The following is a 20,858-nucleotide window of genomic DNA, read 5'->3' as shown; positions in this document are numbered from 1 at the left end:
ATTTTCTACATGTTCTGTAACAAACATATTATTTTGTAATAAACTCATTAAGTTACTTTTATAAAGAGTTAACTGGTGTAAAAAAAAATAACTACACAGATACAAAAAAAGAAAGAGTGACTGTCATCCAAAATCCACAACCTACACAGAAACCGAACTTCTTACCACCCACACACCCACCCCTTCTCAGAAAATGCCTCCCTGCCTTCCCTTTTCAGGGGAGTCGAGTGATCGCCTTCAAGTGTTCACCTCACCAGCGTCACAGTATGGAGGCAGCCCCCATTCCTCTAAGACTTGGAGAAAAGCAGACAGGAAGCTAGCCTGTCCACTTCTGGCATCCACCTTGCCAGAACCATCCCATCAGTCCTGGAAGAGAATCCAGGGAGGGCATGGACAAGCTTCCATCTCATGGAGCTCCTGTCTACATGTGTGTATTCCCTCACCTCCAGGGTGGGGGCAGGAGGCTGAAAAAAAATTAATTCCCATATCTTGGCAAGCTTTTCAGGAATTTAATATTTGATCAGTGCCCCATTAACACATCTCCTTTATCTTCCCACATCTTCCTGCCTCTCCTTATTGCTCTAGACCAGTGGTTCTCAACCTTGGCTGCACATTAGAATCACCTGGGAATCTTTTTAAAATCCTGATTTCTGGGCCTCATCCTCCGGAAATTCTGTTTCTTTGTTATGGGGTGAGGCCACAACATTAATAACAAAGAAACAGAATTTCCAGAGGACGAGGCCCAGAAATCAGGATTTTAAAAAGATTCCCAGGTGATTCTAATGTGCAGCCAAGGTTGAGAACCACTGCTCTAGACCAAGTTCATGGCCTGAGTTCTTGTCCTTCTTCCCAGCTCGCCTCCCATCTATTCAGAGCAGAGCAGCTCAAGGTGGGCCAGGGGCCCACACAACTCAGGAGCAGAGGTGACCTCAGGTGAACCCACAGGTAGGGTGGTCAGGAAGACACCAGACAGAGGAGGAGGGACAGAACTTTAGGTGACAAGCATCTCACTAATTAGCAACAGGTGAGGAAGAGAAGAGGCGGACAGAGGGCAAACATTTGCTATGGGCTCCTGGGCCAACAGACCTAGAAGGAGGCTGGCCTGGTAGCTCTTACAGAGGGAAGAAACATGGAGAACCCTCACAGCACAGAGGGGCAGCCATGCCCCAAAGAGGCCCCTGTTTCCTCCTTCCTCTGGGTTCTCTCTGATCCAGAACAAGCAGGCCTGTGGACTCTGGGGGGAACTCCCAGCACTGCCAAACAGGTGAGGTCCAAGCAGCCCAGACAAGGCAGAATTCAGAGAGGCCCATCATCTGTGAACTTAACCTCTCAAGCCTCACTTTCCTCACCTGCAAAAGGGGATACGAATTCCCACTTTCCCTAGTTGTGGGGATTCAGAGAGATAATTTTGGAAAATCATTTTGCTCATCACTTGGCATCTGAGAGAGTTCCATATGTGGCCAGGATAATCAGCATTTTCTTAACTTCTCTGATTTTCCTCACCCCTCAGCTCCTCCTTCAGCTCTCAGAACGAATACTCGTTCTTCTGAGCCACTTTCCCACTCGGAGATGGGATGTTAGAGGGTGAGGTCAGACAGACTTCAGTTTTAGTCCCAGCCTGGGCACCTCTCTGTGCCTCAGTTTCTTCATCTGTAACAAGGCAACGATAACAACAGCACCTCCCTCCAAGACTCATTGTGAGGATTCAGTGAGGTGACACACATGAGTCCCTCGACCTAAGGCCCGCATAGAGTGAGCACTTGTTCAGTGCTAGCTGCTCTTTTGCCCCTGACTTTATCCTTTCAAATTAGGTCCCCATAATTCCCAGAGTCCCCAGTACCTTTCCTTCAGAGCACTCATCATAATTTGTAATTAGAAATTTCTTTGTTTTGTTTAATATTTGCCTTTCCATTCAAGCTTAAAGTCCATGAGGGATAAACCACATGTCTCCCCTGATTGTGGCTGCACTCCTGGTACTGTGCCTGGATAGAGTAGGTATTTAATAGATATCTGTTGGGTGAATAAGTGCATGAATAAATGAATAGAATATTAGCGTTGGCATGGATGATCACCAAGGTCCCTTCCAGCTCTGAGAGCCTCTGACTACTCTCAATTTTTTGACAGTTTTGGAAGAAAAGCTTAAAATGAGCCCCTGAGAAGCTGTTTCACAGATCCCCGGGGAAGCCTCAGGATGCATGCTGTCGACAGACTTCCGAACACTCAAGTTGTGCAGAGACTTACTCTGATTTTTTTTAACCTGCGAAGAGAGCTGAATTTCCAGGTTAGGCTTATCATCTCCTCCCTCAGGGCTGCCTGCACACAGGGCACTCAACACAGTTCTGCAGTGGGTAGCAGGGACCCGGGCCAGGCAGACAGGCTGTCCCATGTCCACAGTGGACAGTCAGTCCTTGGCAAAGGAAGTCACACCTCACAGAGCAGTGGGTGACCACAGCAGTCTCTATCCTCACCTTTTCCTCCTCCAAAGAGAGAAGACTTCACATGTGTGTGCACAGGGGGCTCTGGGGCTGGCCCTGGATGTTACCACCTCACCCAGCCACAGAAAGTGCTTGCTTTCAATGCATATTCCCAGGCCCTGCTCCAGTACTCCTAAATCTCATCTGTAGAGGGACCTGAGAATATGCATTTTATAAAAACTCCCCAGACATTTTAGTGCATGCCAAAGCCTGAAAAGTATCATTCTAATGACAAGAAAATGGATCAATGTAAGCATTGTCCCCTGGAGGCTGGGTGTGTATAACCAATTACCTCCACACGTCTAACCCAACCCTTAAAGCGAAAGCTGGTCCAGCCTGCAGACACCTGCTTTGCGGCGAGGCTGTTCTGAAACACTGGTTGGCAAGCCTTATGGAATCATGTGGTAATGTTTAATTATACTGATGCCGGGTCTTACCCCTAAAGATTCTGACTCAGTTGATATGAGATGCAGCATAGGTTTGGGATTTTGATACGGTGATTCTACTGTACAGCAAAGTTTGAGAACGACTGCTCTAACTTACCCTCCCTGCCCAGCTCCCACCTCACCAGTGCAGACGCAAACACCACCAGCTCTTGGAACAACCTCCACCCCATCAGAGGTTCAGCCTGAGAAAGAAAAAACACTGGGGTTGACATCACAAGACCCTGGATTTCTGGGGCACAGGATCTTGTCAGAGGATCCATCCTAAAAGCCCCACATCTTTATCCCGTAGAAGTTATAAGTGACGTGTGAGCAGGGACATTAGTGTCCTTCGTGTGCATGACACAACAGAACACAACTGTAATGTCCTGAAGTCCCCTTTACTGAAGTTGCATCTCAGCTCCTCCATTTACCAACTCTGCAACCTCAGGCAAGTTAGTTAACCTGCCCATCCCCACTTTCCTCATCTGTAAAATGGGAATAACATTACCTAACACTAGTTCACTGTGTCCTCACAACTTACATACAAAGCACTTAACACAGTTGCTTGAACAATCAAAGTTCAATCGATCTCAGCCAAAGACAATATGTGAAATGGTTGCTCACTAGATGCTTCATTATTTTCTTCCTTGAGAGGGGCTTGGACCCTTAGCAGCTGTTCTGCCAACCTCGGATACTTACTACTTTTCTAGGGGCCCTTTTCTAACTTGCTACCTAGCTTCTCTGAGCCTCAGTTTCCTCATCTTCAAAGTGGAGGTATGAAAGTACTAACTCACATTCATTCAAAAAACCAGTGAGCTAACCTATGTAGATTGCCAACACAAGGCCTAGCCCAGAGTCACTCAAAAGCCAAAGGTGCTGGGGAGGGTAACAAGTGTTTCTCCCCCTTGAATTGAGGTTCAGCAAAGAACCATCCCCACCCCCTCTGGTAGCCAAAGGGTATAAGGGATGACTCCTGCAGGTCCATGAGGAGTTGACAATTCCAAATTTGGAGCCAGGGGAAAAGGCAGCCCCACTTCCCCAATGCCCCTCCTGGGCTGTGCTGAAGAATGCTGACTCCAGCTTGGGGCCCCTCTCACCAGCTCCCCATCCTCCTCACTCCATTTAGCTCTGGCAATCCAATTCCCTTTCCTCCACCCGGAAATCGATGTTTAATTAACACATTATTGGAAAAATAAACACAGTCTTCAATGAGGCTGCAATGAAGCTAATGCAGCTCAGCTTGGGGGCTACAGACCATCCCTTTAGCCACTAAAAGGCTCTGCTCTTCCCTGAGTCTCAACCAAGAAGAAATTCCCCCTTCCTCCCTGAAGTCCTAATCTTGGGGGATCCTGGCTTCTTCCTTCTGTTTCCCCGCTCCTTGTCTCTAGGCCGAGAGGCCACCCATCCCTTCTTACTCTTGACCCTCTGACATAGACACATGGGGTAGGAGGAGGAATTTGGTGTCCTCTGTTCCATGGGAGAAGAGGCATCTTCTGATCACGCCCCCCCACCCCAGCCCAGCTTCTATCTGTGAGGCTGTGGATGGTCCTGTCTCCCCTTTTCCTCCAAACCAGACCATCCCTCATCCAGCCGGGGGGTCAGCAGCTCTCTTGCCCTGGCTGGAGGAGGGAAATAGGCCCAGGGGTGGTTGACAATGATGTGGACCACCAGAGGACCCTCTCAGACCTCAAACTTTAGGAGCTGACCTGAAGATCTCCCCCTGGAGAATTTGCTCCTCTCATACCCATTTTAGGTGCTCCAACTCCCACCCCCTCTTTTCCAGGGTTCAGGGTAGAGAGCAGTGCAAGGTCTCAGAGAAAGCATGAATTCTGGAGTCAGACCCAGGCTTGAACCCAGGGTCTGCTACTTCTCACTGTGTTATCCTAGATATGGAACCCCACTCTGATCAGTGGGTTTTTCATCAGGCAAATGAGGGAGGACAGTACCCACCTAAAGGAAATAGAGCAGAACACAATGCTCTGCTAACAGCAGGTGTTAAATGACTGTCCGTTCACCAGCATCTCCCACTGAGGGCCAGGCCCTTACAAGGGCCATGGGGAGGGTAAGTCCATCAGGGAACAGGGCCACAGAGCAAAGCAGAGATAGACAGGTTGCAGATTGTGTGCCTTCTGCCAACCCACCACCATCCCAAACAACCAAACTGCTCCTCTGACAAGGGGCCTGAGCAGGGAAGAAGATACCTGAGACACCATGGGAAAGTTTCCAAAGTGCCATCAAAAAGGTAACCAGCAATGCCACTGCTGGGCAGCAGTTTCCTGTCCCTAAGCCTAGCGTGCCTGACTGGAAGAAACATCTTCAGCAGGTCTGGGTAGTGAGCCAGGTGCTCAGCAAGTTCCCAGGCTTAGGGGATCTTTGGGTTCAAATCATAACCTTGCCATTTTCTACCTGTGTGACCTTGACATGTTATTTAACCTCTTTAGGCCTTAGTTTCTTTTTTGTAATATAGAGATGATAACAGTACCTACCTCATAGGGTTGTGGGAAGATTAAGTGAGATAATGCATGCCAAGTGCTTAGCACAGTATTCGGCACACAGTCAGAACTCAAATGTTGGCTAGTAGAGGTAGTTGTAGTAAGACTAGTTAGGAGAGTAGTAGTAGTGATGTTGGTAATAGGACTAGTCAAAAGATTCAGATCTTAATCCTTTAAAGAGTGGACAAGTGAAAGTATCTCTGGAAAAAGCCTCTACTCTCAGATACCTTCTTGCCCTAAAATTGGATTTCCTCTCTGGCATGCCCCTTTCCCCTCTCTATCCCATTAACAGAAAATGGGTGATGTCATCTCAAAGAAGGATGACCATATATTTTATCATCCAAACCAGGACACTTCTGAGAGTTAATAATTACACCAGGACAAAAGCCTAAATGAGACTATCTCTACAAACCAGGGCATCAAGTCACTCCATCTCAAGGTCACAGAGAAATGGCTGCATGCTCTGTCTCAAGGTCCTGGCAAAGGTAAGACTTCCCTGGTTCTCAGGATTCATTTTACTGCAGACCTCTCTTCCCCCCACATCACTAACCCATGCAACACACACACACACACACACACACACACACACACACACTTGGGTAGGACCTCTAACCCCTCCCTGATTCAAGGCCAAGGCAGAATGGCTGATTAAGATCCCTTCGTCCACATTTCATGACATTATGTTTTCTAGCCACCCTTTGGAAACAGAGAAAAACACACTGAAGCTAATGTCTGGGCTTAAGTATCCCTTTTCTGAGAAACAGAGCTAAGTGAGAAGCACACAAACTCCCAGGTTATCCAGACCCAGACACCAGCTATATGGACCTCTGAATGGGCCCCTGCTGCATCTGAGAGTGACCTTGATGGGCAGGGCTACAAAGGATTGAGAACCTGGGTCACCCCACTCAGGTCTCCTCCTCCAACACATTCAGAACACAACCTTGACCAGCACTCTGACAACAGTGACCTTGGAGTCCACCAGTCTTCTTCAAGAGTCCCTCCAGCTCTGCAGGAGTAGTCTTCCCTCTCTAGAGGCAACTACTCTCACCAACCTCACCAATACTCCACTCCCCTCTGACTGAGGAAGAAGGGGAACTGAAGGGAACCCCAAGCAGCCACCAGCGCAATACCCAATAAGAAAGGGTGCACATCTCATAGGCAATATGATGGTGCGGAAAGAGCATTACCTGGGCAGCCAGGAAACCTGGATTCCAGCTTTGTCTCTAGAACAAAATTGGCATACAACTTTGGACAAAGCATTTAATCTTTCTAGGCCTCAGTTTTCTCATCTATTTTTGAGGGCACTGAATGAGATAATGGTGAGTTCATCTCCCTTTACCTCTAATAGTACAATGTAAGGATCATGAACCTGGGCTCTGGAATAATATAGACCTGAGTTCAAATCCTTGATCTGCCATTTTACTAGCTTACTTTATATACATCTTGGTCTCCTCCCCTGTCAAGGAGAGGTATTAATAGTATATTACATTGAGTTGTTCACTAAGTGAAAAAAAAACACTTCGTAGAGAACTTGGTATAAATTAAGTACCTCAGAAATAGTAGCTTTAAAACTACTATGACTACTACTGTGATGATTATGGGGATGATTACTAATATTAGAGGGACCAGGAAGGAGGCAGAGTCACTGGGATCAGGCATGGAGAAGACCTTTCTATATGACTCAGAAAATTTAACACTTTGCAGTTCCTCAAGCATATCTTGGACTTGTAGGCAGGGGTAAGACAGCCCGAGGTAAAGTTCAGCTTTCCCAAAAAACAGGCGTCAAGGTGCTAGAGAAGAAAAGAGATCCCTAACACCATATGGTTCTTTCCTCCAAGCAACAAATATTTGCTGCATCTATTATGTGCCGAGGCACTGGGAACACTTCAATGAACACGACAGACAAAGGCCCTCCTGCAGCTTGCATTCTAGAGGGGAAGACAGACAAGATCAGTTTAACACTTCCATATAGAAATGGTATTAGGTAGTGATCAGCCCATTAGAATTAAAGACAGGGTAATGGGCTGGAAAGTGGCCTGGAGTTGGGGTGAGGGGGCTATTTTAGAAAGCCGGCCAGGAGAGGCCTCTCTGAGGAGGCATCACTAGAGCAGAAACCTGCAAGAAGGAGTGAGGAGCAGGCCCCAGTACAGCCCCTGCCAAGCCCAGTACTGTCACCTGTTGCAGGCCCGGCCACAACGCTGCACTTGGTCATCTGCAGAGCAGCCAGGGCCAGCTTCAAGGGTCAGAACTGTGGCTCAGCTGCCCCCTCCACACAGGAGCACACCTGGGGGACATGGGCCTGACCACAGCAGACGGATGCACCAGGCCAGCGCTGCATTTCTCATGCACTCTTTGGAAGGGGCGCTTCTACTTCTGCAAGTCTCCCATGCACACATAAGGGTCGCTAAGGAGAATGCGCCCGAGCATCCCAAAAGCATTCTCCATGTTTGGCACAATCATTGCCCCTGAGGCATCCTGCTCCACACTTCTCCCCTTTCTCTGGCAATGACGTAACCCCTTCTCCCTAAGTTCTCAAGGTCAGCCTCGGGAAGGGAGACGGACGTCAGAAACGAAGGACAATCAGCGTCTTGCTCTGAGGATTTTTTTTCTCTTTGAGACAACATCTTTTCCAATCTCCTGTATAATTGCTAATACAGACGCACACCTTCAGCCAAAGGAAAGGGAAGATGGCGTCTGGTAGTTAAGGCAGCCGAGCCAGGAGCGCACTGGGCTGGGCTGCTGTCCTGTCGGGCGAAGGACGATTGCAGCTCTGCAGCCTCCAACGAGGCCGAACCGCAAGGTGGCTGATAACGCTGAAAGCCTGCTGAGCGGGGCCATCCTCCTGTGCTCTGCCCAGGCTCCCGAAGGCAGGGAAAGCCCTCAATTTCGCCCACCTTCAGTCTGCATCCACCCGAAGTCATCCGTGCGCACCATCCGCCCACGGGCTGGCCTGGGGGCCGCGGGGATCTCATAAGGCTCTCTGCACAGGCTTCCCACCAGGGACCAGGGCGGTTTCTCCCCCTCCATCCTCTTCTCAACTACCTGCAACTCCACTGTAGCCTCTCTCCCCCACTTAAAACCTCCGCTTTTTGCCTTCCTCCCCCTCCGAGTGAGGGAAAGTAAGCTGCCCTCCCCTGGCGCCCCCACACCTCTCCAGAGCTATCCCCATGTACATGCCCAACAAACCCACTCACGCAGCACACACAGGCAGACAGCCTCTGGCTCCAACAACACGCTCGGTGTGGACGATCCCATGTTGTCCAATTGGAGGCACACCGGCGCCAGACCAACACAAACACCCCTCCTGCCCTCACCGAAAACAACACAAAGGCCACCAAGAATTTCAAGACCCGATGACATCAGTAGAGCCAGAGCCGGGTGGGACAAAGACATCACTCCATCCTCCCAACAAACCACCACACTCCGGGATATTCTGCAGTGCCCTCTGGCTTTACACAGCCCACTGAGCAGAGCTGTGTGTGCCGGGGTGTGTGAGAGAGCACACATGTGTGGGTGTGGGGGGCAGGGGGGCTGTGTCCTAGCGTCCAGGCATCAAACCTCCACAGAGGTGACCCAGTCCAGACTGCCTTCCCTGGGTAACCTTCCTCTGATGTGCCGCAAACATATATTACACGGATGGTTAAATTGGATCATTATCACCGGGTGCTTATTTGGCACACACAAAAAAAAATCATTAATGTCATCTACTCCCATTCCAATCCCCTTTTCATGAGGGCCCCTCCCCCAAAGACTCTCCAACATGCTAATCCTATGAACTGCGACACACCACAGCTTTCGGGAAAGAATAATGGTGAAAAGAAAGAAGAGAGCGGTGTGGGGAGAAGACGTGGATAATGGTACTGCATTTCCCGTATGAAGATGGGCGGAAAGGAGCCATGGTGGAGGTAGGGGTGGGGAGAGCCATAAAGGGGGATGGAACCAAACGAAACCAAGCCTTTGGTCGCCTGCGTCCGTGTGAGAGTGTGTGTGTAAGAGCGTGTGCAAGTGCGTGTGTAGATGTGCCGACTTAGCCCTCCTATCAGAAGGCTGCATCCGTGTGGCATGTAGGAAAGGCCATCGCACCACTGTTGTGTTGCAAAAAAGAAAAAAGAAAAAAGAGCCGCAGAGCCATCAGAATCAGAATTTTCTCATCGAGATGGAAAGGGCTAGAGAAAAGGGGGAGGGGTGGAGGTAGGGGAGAGGGGGGTGTGGAAATAGAAGGCAAGAGCATGGCAGAATTGGGGGAGGATGAAGGGGGAAATTGGCGGTGGGGTGGGGAAAAATTGCATGCACACAGAGACATAAACACACACAATACCCAAACACCAACCCCACCGCTCCACTGTTCATCCAAGACTGACAACCCGTCCCCCATCTCTCCGCTGCCTCTCTGTGCCCCAAAGCTGGTGCCGATGGGTTTCTGTATCTCAGTTTTGCAGCAGTGGGCTAATTACAACCAAGCCCCCTCACCAAATTAACCCCTCCCCTCCCTCTCTTTTTTTCTCTAACAGGCCAATTGAAGAATAATGTGTTTTTAGAGATAATGGATTTTTTCTTCCCAAGGAGCGAGAGAAAGGGGGATGCAGGAGAGAAATTCTGCAAACCAGTGACTTGCAACCTCACCTTCGTCTCCTCTCCTGTCCCCATTCCCTGTGGCATCTCATCTACCGTTTCCAACCATCCCTGTGTCCCCCAGCACCCAAAAGAAAAGACCTTCCTACCATGCACATCGACAAACACACCAACCGCCACCCAATCTCAGTAGCCGATCTAAAAACCCCAAGCATCAACCCACCTCGACACATCCTTTCCCTTATATAAGCAGCAAATCATCAACATATTCAGTAGAAACAGCATTAAAAAGAAATCAACAAAAGGAGGCCAGACCCCCTCCCGTCAAACCCCCAATAATTAATAACAGGGAGCTACCAGAGAAGCGAAGACGTGGTTGTCTCTCGAAATCTAGAATCCCTTTGATTTCTGACCCCTTCATCTTAAGAAACAATTTTTAAAAATTATTATTTCACTAGAAAGGGCCAGAAAGCTCCAGAAAAGGGCATTCGCACAGTCCCGTTGTTTTTTTTTAAAAAAAAAAATTAACCCAGCCCTGTTGCTCACTTTAATAGCGAACTTCCAGCATCCAACCTTTTTTCCCCTCTTCCAGAAGGAAGACTGGCTCGCAGGATGAACCCCAGGCTGCAGAAAATGGGCCAAGAGCCCTTACTCTCCACTCCCAACCAAAAAAAAAATCAAACAATAGGAATATCTTTGCACAACCAGCACCCGTCTGAAATGTCGTTTGCCCCAATATGACTTAGGCAGATTAAGCCAGAAGATTAAAAAAAAAATACCAGCCTGGCTATGTCTCTCTCCCCTTCATCCCTCTGCCACGTACCCAGTAGCCCTTAGGTAAACTTGCCCATCATAACCAGCGGGACCATTTTAACTTGCAAGGCGATGCAGAAGCCCTTGAATGACGGAGGGAGGCTCTACCCAGAATGGCAGATTCATAAAGGGCGAGTTCTTCGGGCTCCCCAGACCTAACCTCCAGGTGCCCCCAGATAGACTATCCTGGGTATGGAGTCACCTAGCGCACTGGGAGTTCAAATTTCCATTGGAACCTTTATCACAAAGGCAAACGGTCATCTGACCCCCGAAACGACACCGTCTTCCAGGTGTGACAAGGAGAGCCCCTCTCCCTACCAGGGCAGAGAAAGAATGAAAATGTTGGGGCGGATAGTGGTGGTAAAAGAAAACTATCTCCCCAAGCGGGAATCGCCAGAGGAAGCAGGGAGGTGACAGCTCCCGCTCTCCCAGTTCTCCTGTTTGGCTGGACTGTCTTGCTCCATCCTAGACTAGCTCAGGATGATCCCTGACCTTTGCATTAAAATAATTTTTTAAAATAATGATCACGGCAGAGAAATCCTACTTTCCCTAAACCCCAAGAATGGTTAGCAAAAATATCATTTTCTCGCTACATGACAATATTTCTACATTCAAATCAAAAGAGGAAGGCATTTAATGGAGGAAGGGAGAAATTTATTTTTTTAACAAGTAATCACAGGGTAAGTCACCTGCAAAGCAGCCGAGCCCATAGGTTGTATTACATCACTGGCCTCAGAAGGGATGGGTGTTGGGGGGACAGATTTTTTTCCCCTTGTCATCAGGAAGATGTTTCTAAAGCAGTTAAGTTTTGTGGTTAAAAAAACAGAGAGGAAAAGAGCTGAAACTCTGGGCACAGCACAATGCCTTGAAAAAAAGACATCGAACCAGCCTCTAAGGTCACTGAGAGCTTGCAAAACCCACAGTGCTTACACAGAGTGGAAGTTTTTAGGCAAGCCTGCTACTAAATCATTAATATAAACAAATGGAAGGCAGAAGAGGAAGGTTCCCTTGTCACGGATCCAAATAGGAGCGCACACGCGCACACACACACGCGCGCGCACACACACACACACTCACTCACACACACTCTCACACTCCCTCACACACACTCCCTTTTCACCTTCTCTGAGGATGCCCACCTTCACCACAAGACAGTGGGAGTCCAACTTGAACCTTCAGACTCAAGCACCACCTCCTTCCACTCCCTCCACCACCACCCCCAAAACCACACTTAAACACACTCACACACACGTATATACCTCAATTCCTCAACAGCTCAGGAAATCCCTGTCTCAATTCAATTTTGTCTTCTTGAGATCCTCAGAATGTCCCTTCTTCTCTTTCTCATTTGAATCAGCCCCTTCCCCAGAAATTATGATAATAATGATAAGGGGGAAAGTGGCTACAACATGTTGAAAAAAGTATCTGCCCAAAATGAAGTGATGGGCACGTGTCCTTTTAGACTAACCATCCAGGGAAATAGGAGAAAGACTTTTTAAAACGATTTTTTAAAAATCTCAAACGTTCTCTGACTTTTTGCACATCTGGAGCAAAAGGACTCAACTTCCAGGAGAAACTGAAGGGGCGGGAGGCGGGGGGGCAGTTAAAAAGCCAATGCCATGGTCAGCCAAGGCTCTCCAATCCAACATTCAGGGGGGAAAAAAAATCTAGGTTGGTTGCTCCCAACTGAAAACTTCTACCCTCTCTGGAGCTACCGCCTCCGGAAGGGAGAAGCACCTTGAGTTCTTCCACAGCCCGCCTGCCTTTGCCCCCAAATCTTACCTTTCCCGTCGAACAGAAGATTTGGGATCTGTTTGTTTGATGTTTAATCAACTGAGTTTGCTGGGTCTGTTTCCTCTTTGGGAAGGTTCAAATTCCAGAATCTTTCTCTCTTCTTTTCCTCTCCCTCTGAGAGGGAGTGACAGGGAAGAAGGGAGGAGGGTGTTGGAGGTGCGAAAAGCAGGTCCTTGGTGGTTCGAGATGCTGGCAGCTTCGCGAGGGGAGGATACGCTCGCCTCTGCCGCTCAGTGAGTTGCATGCAAGAGGAGATGTGTAGGGCTGAGCTCTGAGCCTGAGACTGCCGGAGGAGCCCAGGAATTTCACGCACTCCAGAGCCGGCCCCTCCCTCTCCCACACAGACCCAGGCATTTAAAGAGACAGCCAGGCTGCCTGGCTCAGGGCTTCACCTCCTCCCTGACTGTTTTGCAAACAGCTGAGAAGATACCATCAGAGAGGGGCCCTCTGCAGCCCCTTAAGACTAAGGGGGACGGTGTCAGGAGCTCAGCTCTCTCCTTGCCCCAGCTTGAAGAAGGTTCTTGGCTAGAACTGGATCAGGAATTAAAATAAAGAAAATCCTCATTTACAGCATGGGTAGACTAAGCCACTTCTCACTACTAAAGATGCACGTGTCTCATCACAGTCTGGGGGAGTGCAGAGGACCCTGACCTGGAAGTGTGCCTCAGCTTCCCTAAGTAGTCATTCCTCCTTGCAAAATCAGGGAAATTCTTGTGCATCTGGCGGAGGTCAGGGCTGTAATGAGGGCACAAATCCATTCCTTGCACAAGCACTTAGGATGGCTGTTAGGACGAGGCACAGTGCGTGGGATGAGGGCTGGGGACATAAAAATGAAAGTGATAAATGGGGCTTCCCATCCAAGGGCTCCTAGTTGGGAAGACAGAGGCATAGCCCACCCTACCTCCAGGGAAGCTGTAAGCTAGGAGAGACAGAGTCAGAGATCAAGTTCTGTGGCAGACCAGGCAAATGACTCCCTTCTGTGGCTTGCACCCTGAGCTCAGGACCTAGGTAATTCCAACACACCTCCAAACTCTTCAAAATCCACCTCCAGGTTTGCTTAACTAGTCTGTGCCTGTGGAAACGTTTCCCCAGTCAAGACTAAACAAGAGATGACAGTCGGTGGCACCACACACAACGTTTTGTTAGCATCAGGCCCTAGAGCCTCACAGTGGGAGAACAGCCCCACACCCCTTTCTTATCCTACCTCCCCTTAGAATAGCATGGACAGCTGTTGGGCACGTGGCACATGCCAGCACGTGGGTCATCTCATTCAGTCCGGTGAAGTCAGAGCTATTTGACAGTTGTCCATCTTAAAGAGGAGGAAACCCTTTGGGGAGGCTCCCCAAGATCACACACCTAGAAGTAACCAAGAATGAATTTGAACTCAGGTCTGACTCCAGAGCCTGCCTACTCAACCACAGTGTTATCATGCCTCCCTTCCCTGGGGAGTAGTTCTTACATTTCTGCCTTTTATTGGACATTCTTCCAGCCAAGCCGGCATTGCCCAACCCAGCAAATCTGATAGCACATGTACTGGGCATTGTGCTCACAGGAAACAAAATGAGTAAGTCAAGATCCCCTGCCCCAAGGTAGCCACTATGCTTTGGAGGAAGACAGAGGTATATCCCTAAAATGCAAGGGGAAAATAACAAGCAATGTAAAGGAAACTTGTGGGATTGCCAGGATTGATTTGGAGATGGGAGCTATCAAGGCAAGCTTGATGATACAGTGGCGCATGGGCTGGGCTTGGATAGACACGTGCAATTCTGGCATTCCCAGCCTACTTCGCAGTCTGTTTTACCTTTACCTTTCAGTTCATAATCTCATTTTGTTATCTGGGTCCCCTATCTTCAACACCTCCATGGTACTCATCACGTATTATGAACACAAACAAACATGCCTGACAATTTCATGCATGACACCCGCTTATGTTAGACCTGATTTGTATAGGTCCTCCTTACCTGGCCTTTTATGAAGCCCATACACCTTATTTGTTCTCAGCGTGTGGAGAAGTTCATAGGATCAAGGGCATGGAGTTGGGCAAGCTGTCTGCAGCTCCTGGGGAAAGAGCCATGCAAAGGAACCACCATGATCGAGCAGGACATTGAGAACAACCAGGGCAGCTGAAGACTCACCTTTGAGAACAGCAGCAAGGGACCTAGGGGACATGAGGGCATCAGCCCAAAGGAAGAGCCTGAAGACTCACTGCCCTACAGGTAGGTATCAGCCCCCATAAAACTTCTCTGGCAAACTCCCAGACCTGGAAGGACATCCCCTTGAGAAGTTCCCCGCACATCTGCAGTCAACCTAGAGGTCAGCACACATATCTGGATTCCAACCGCAACTTGGCCACTAAATTCCATGTGATTTGAAGAGTTTTCTTTTCCCTCTCTTAAGTCTCACCATTGCCACCTAAAAAATGGAGATAATAATACCTGGACTAACTCCCAGGATTGTTGGGAGAATGAAGTAGTAAAATACACGCAGGACACCTGCCCCACAGAAATGCTTAACTAACATCTACTGCCTCTGCCCAAAGGCCTGCCTCTGCCCTTGCACGGGATTATTAATTTTGGACTGCCCCCTATAGTTAGCATTCCCTTATTTCATCATTTCTGGTTTAATATTTTAGCTTACCCAGGTATCACCACAATTACTATCATTCACTTGTTTTTAGCCCTTTTGCTTCCCAATCTACTCTACCTTGTGTATTTTGAATATACTGGTTATTATCATTTCATTCCATTTAATGTAGATGTGGGCTTCTTAAGTGTTAGTTATCTTGAAATTACTTCAGTGTATCCTTTTAGTCTGCCTTTTATCATGAAATCTCTGGTCTCACTTTACTCATTCCTCCATAGCAATTTAGCTAACTACCATTCTGCTCACTCCCAGTGATCCAGTGTTCCCCTAGACAGCTCCAGATCCCTGAGGATGGATATGTACAAAGTAGCAGAGAGAGACAACTTCAAAGACAATAAGGCAGATCTTCTTATGTGATGAAACCAGAAGTACAAAGTAATAGTAGGTGTTTGCCCAAATGGCAGTGCCAGGTCAGCCGTGACATTGATATTTTTAAGGGAAGACTCAATGGGACAACTGAAACCTCCGAGAATGGACTTCCAGCGCTTGCCCCTGTGTCCTGGGCTGAGGGGGCCATGATCTGAGACCATTAAGATAGAAGCTTCCCTTGTGGGCCCACCTTCCTTCCCTGGGCTGTACAGCTTTTGCCTTCACTCAGTTCATGGGGAGAACAAAAGCGGGACAGGTCTGTTTCAGTTTTTCTCAAATGGACCACACCAGCACTTTCAGGATGAAGCAAGGAGCAGTTTCATTCCCACTCCAAAGGATAAATTGTCCATGACATTCCAGGAACATAATTAAGTTAATATGATGATGATAATGACGACACATCACCCTGTTGGCCACCTACTTGTCAGCATCATGGTTAAGATCACAAGGCTCTGCCAAGAGGACATTGGGGTTCAAATCCCAGCTCTACCATTTGCTGGCCATTAGAGCTTGCCCAAGTTACTAACATTTCAAGCCTCAGTTTTCTCATCTGTAAAATGGAAATGATACCATCTTCAAACATATCCTGTGATGATTAGATTAGAAATATCTATAAAAACAAATGGAAAGTTTACAATAAAGAGAATTGGTAATTATTATCAGAGTGGATTTAAAATATTTAATATCTGAAATCATATGGGCAGTAATGAATCAGACCAGAAGCTGGCCATAAGCCACTGGTGTTATTACCCCCTGCCAGGTACTGAGTAAGCACTTGGCATACACTAATGCTTAACTCATTTAATCTTCACAGCAAGTTGACTGTATTGTTTTATTTATTGAAATATGTTAAATTGCACATTTATAAACATGACTATACCTATAAAATCAGGGTTATAGGTAAACACCCCTAACATACACCTTCTTGTTGCTCTAATGACTCTTGAATGTGAATTTCAAGGGTTGCTTTAGCTGGGAGTTTTTTTTTAACGTCATTGTAGAGGTTCATTCCTTTAGTTACTGATTCTTTCAATAATCTTTGGAAGATAATGATAATGGTGAATGGCCTCAGTTTCTTCATCCATTAAATGGGTGTACATACTGTTCTTCCTTTCTGAGTTCTACCCCAACCAACCCTGAGAATATCAAAGGTGTCTCAAGCCAAGACCAAGTCACTAGAGACAAGGTCTCAGGTCCCCACATGCCTTACTCTTGAGCAGATTTCAAATTCAGCCTCAAATGCTATTGGCTTAAAGCAATTTACCCAAACGCCTCTTGCAAATATCTCTTCTGCTCTTCTCTCCTCTCCTCCCCCAGAGCTCTGCTGCACGGCTGGCACTGTCAAAAAAAAAAAAAAAAAAAAAGCTGGAGTTTATTTAACTTTCCATCACTTACATGATGATGTTTCCAGTGTTATTAATAAGTGACTGCTTATTAATTAGTATTATTAGATATGCACCATGCAGTGCAGACAGCACCACAGAGGGGCCTGGCATCTTCAAGGTGAGGACCTGTACAGAAAGAGTTGTCCCTGCAGCCAGTGAAAGGACACAGGGAGCCAACAGCAGCTCTCCCCGAATTCTGAACACCAGGCACCTGATCAGGAGAACCATGGCGCAGGATAAAAGCAGAACAAATGAATGTAAGATCTGCAGGCATGTGAGGGCATAAGTCCAAAGGGGAGCCTGAGCTTTCCTACCTTGAGTTGGTTAGCTCCCATGGAAGGTTTCTAGCTCCCAGCACCCATTCCAGCAGGGTATCGGCCACCCCCAAGAGGATACAAGAAAGGCTAGCTCCTAGGAATGCTAAAAGTCTCCAACTTTCATCAGCAATGGGGAGCTCTCTACCCTCACTTTCCTTTCCTATACCTATTTCATTGAAATAAGAAGCCTCCCAGCAGGCTTCCTGAATTCGGCAGCCTCTTGCCAGCTGAGAGGAACCAACCCTCAGGGCAGGACTCCGGTCTCCAGCCTCAGAAGATCCAGGCTAGGATGTTGGAATGGTATCCCTGCTCCTGCATCATTCTCCCAGAGCAGCCAGGAGCAAGCAACTTACACTAATAATGACAAAATATCTCACCAAAAAACTTTACCAGAAACAAATCTGAGAAGGAAACTATCTCCTCCCACTCTGATCATTTTCAGAGCAATTTAAAATTTCCTGCTTGGGGGTCAAATCTTAACATGGTCCAGGTATATTTGGAGTGTTTAATGGGTTTGAATGTTTGAGTGGCAGGGAGTTGCCTATTAATACTTGATGGCAGCTTTCCAAAAAAAAAAAATCGTCATTTTCTCCATTTATGATGGAGGTTTTTATGTGTTTTAAATTTCATTCCTCCCACCCAGATAGGTAAAGGCAGACTGGGCTGGCAGAGCCCCTCTTTGATTGAATGCCAAAGGGGCAGGGCCTACCTCTCTGGGGAGGAGCATTCATAGTATATGTGGCAAAGGCCCCCAAGTCCAAATCCAATTGCAGGTGCTGGAACCCAACTCTATCACGTACAAACTTCAGCACCTTGGGTGAGTTGTTTGACCATCCTGCACCTTGGTTTCCCCTTCTATGCAATGGGACCATGATAGGGCCTACCTCATAGGGTTGCTATATGGCTTAAATGAGTTAATATCTTTTTAAGTACTCAAACAGTGGTTCTCACAGTGTAAAGGCTATACAAGTGTTTGCTAAGTTTAAAAAAAAAAAAAAAAAAGCTTCCCATGGGTACTACTCCCAGGAGGCCTTTAATAAAAAGCTTCCAGATAATGGCAATGGCAATGTGCTAGCTTTGGAATGTCACAGGATCTAAGCCAGGAAAGGTGTCAACTCTGCTTGTAGAGGTTCAACCAGGCTCATTTCTGAAGCCTGGTACACTATGCCCCTCCCTAGCCCCACATTGGCTCTCTTCCTATGCTGGACAACCCTCAGAGCATCCCCACCCCTTCACGCTGTACAGTCAGCTCAGCCTCAGCACACACAGGAAAGGCAACGCCAGCAGCGATGATCGTGGAGTCCAAACCACGCCCCATCTCCTTCCTCATCCCCAGCAACCATTCTCTCTGACCCACGCACTAGAACTATTTTTAAATGATATACTTTTGCCCAGTTGTGGGGGAATAAAAAGAAACACCCTCCCCAGGATTCACGCAGAAGATGGAATGATTGCCAAATGCTAACAGCTTTCCAAACAGGACGCAGTTAAAAATATGTCTGAAATGGTTTTAACTCAAACTCAGAAAATAGCTTAACTGACTGGGGAGCCATAGGCAATGGGGGTAGGGAAGCAGAAGAGGGATTCCCTTGGAGGGGCCTATGGCAAGACTGGGACACAGGATTATAAGTATTATTAGATATGCACCATGCATATGTGGTTTATTTTCCCACATGAACACCTTTCAAAGACACAGACCACATCTCCAGGGAAAGCTGATTGCTGCTCCATACAAGGAGATGCTCCTGATAAGGGCCACCTGTGTGGCTCCTGGACCCTCACTACTTTGTGGCCACAGCAGCACCAGCATGGCTTGTGAGCATGTTAGCAATGCAGACTCTCGGCTCCACTCCCACCCCTGACCCCCACCACAGCAGACACCCTGAATCAGAATCTGCACTTCAACAAGATGCCCAGGTGATTCAAAGTCAAATTCAAATGCCATAGCTACTATTCTAGACTCGATCATGACACCTCAACCCTAAAAAGGCTTGGACTCAGAATAGTTCTCCCTATTTGACATATGATGAAAATGAGACCCAAGGAGGGACTCATCTAAGGTCACCAGCTGGGTCAGTCTAACAGAATCATCCAGAATCCTACCTCTCCCCTAGGACATTAGGCCCCAATTCAGGCTTCATGGTCAGACCTAGCAAAGACAAGAGAAATTTTGTCATGCCTTTTCTCAAGGGGCAAAGATTTGCCACATATGTCAATCACTTAAAGCAACGTTTCTCAAAGTAGGTTTCGTGGGTCACTATTCCTACCAGATACTCCGTGGAAAAGACCCTGTTGTCAAATACATGTAGAAAATCCATAATGCATATTAATATATTTAAGTCTCTGAGAAGTACTGCATTAAAGAAATATGCTTAACACTATTTCAAATTTTTCCAGTTATTTTACCACAAAACTTTTTCCCCCATAGAAGACCTATTATGTGAAAAAACGCCATGTTCTGAAAAATACATAGTGATGTGATTCACCACAATTTGTCATTTAATCACATGTTCAACAAGTCTGAAGGAAAGCATCATGTCTTATAATGTTTCTTAAAGGTGAGGCAGGGGGGGCAGGATTCCTTTTATAATGACCCCAAAAATGTCATCATTCAACCTATGGTTGAGCACTCCCTGCAACAGGAAGCTCACCACCTTACAAAGCAACCCAACTGACTCCAATATTTAGAAACATTTCATTAAGCCAAAATCCTCCATTTCCTAACATCTTAGGCAACAATTGTTTAAAATCTATCTTCACCACAGGTGTGCATAGAGAATCCATCACTATTTCTCAGTTACTCTTCTCAGGCAACCCTAGTAGTCGTAGTAGACTAATAAGACTACTCTGTCCTCTATAATCCAGGCCTTCAAATATTCCTCAGAATCACAAAGTTTTAGAGTTTAAGGATATTTTAAGTATCACTTAACTCAATCTTTTTATTTTACAGATGAAAAAAAAATCTCCAACAGCAATCAGATTACTTGCCCAAGGTCAAACAGGCAGTGGAAACTTAACCTGGGAAATTGGATTTGAATAGAGCAGGGTGCTTGTGTCCTTTTCTTGGTAACAGAGCTTTCTTTCCTCACTGGGAATTCCTGGGTGTTTTAGGTTCATGCCTAATCTCCAAGGTCCATTACAGAGAGTCACATAGCCTCCCTGGCACCCCCCTCAGTACTGCACTAGGGGCCCGATGAGTCACAGCACTCACCCAGCGTGAGGAGTTTGTTCCAGCCTCTCTCCTCCCCAAGTGGCCAAGCTGGGACTGTTCTTCACCCCACGCTGCCTCCTCACCACCATTGCCATCTGCACCCTCCTTCTCAAGGATCACCATCTGCTTTCCTCATACCACTCAGCCGCCCCCAGCACTTTGCTCAGTTTCCTAACCCACTGCTTGAGCCACTCTCCCTGCAACGTGTGATTTCCCTTTTTTTCTTCCATTTTGCACAGTCTTCATATGCTCCATCTTCACGTCTTCAACCCACAACTTCAAGAGCTTGCATGCTTGCAATCCCCTGCTTTCTCTCTAAGACCAACCCTTCACTAACCTGGAAATCCCACAGAGCCCTTTTCT

Source organism: Myotis myotis, unplaced genomic scaffold, assembly GCF_014108235.1.
Source record: "Myotis myotis isolate mMyoMyo1 unplaced genomic scaffold, mMyoMyo1.p scaffold_m19_p_1, whole genome shotgun sequence".
Lineage (NCBI taxonomy): Eukaryota > Metazoa > Chordata > Mammalia > Chiroptera > Vespertilionidae > Myotis > Myotis myotis.
The sequence above is the reverse complement of the archived record's forward strand: the minus strand, read 5'-3'. Positions refer to the sequence as shown.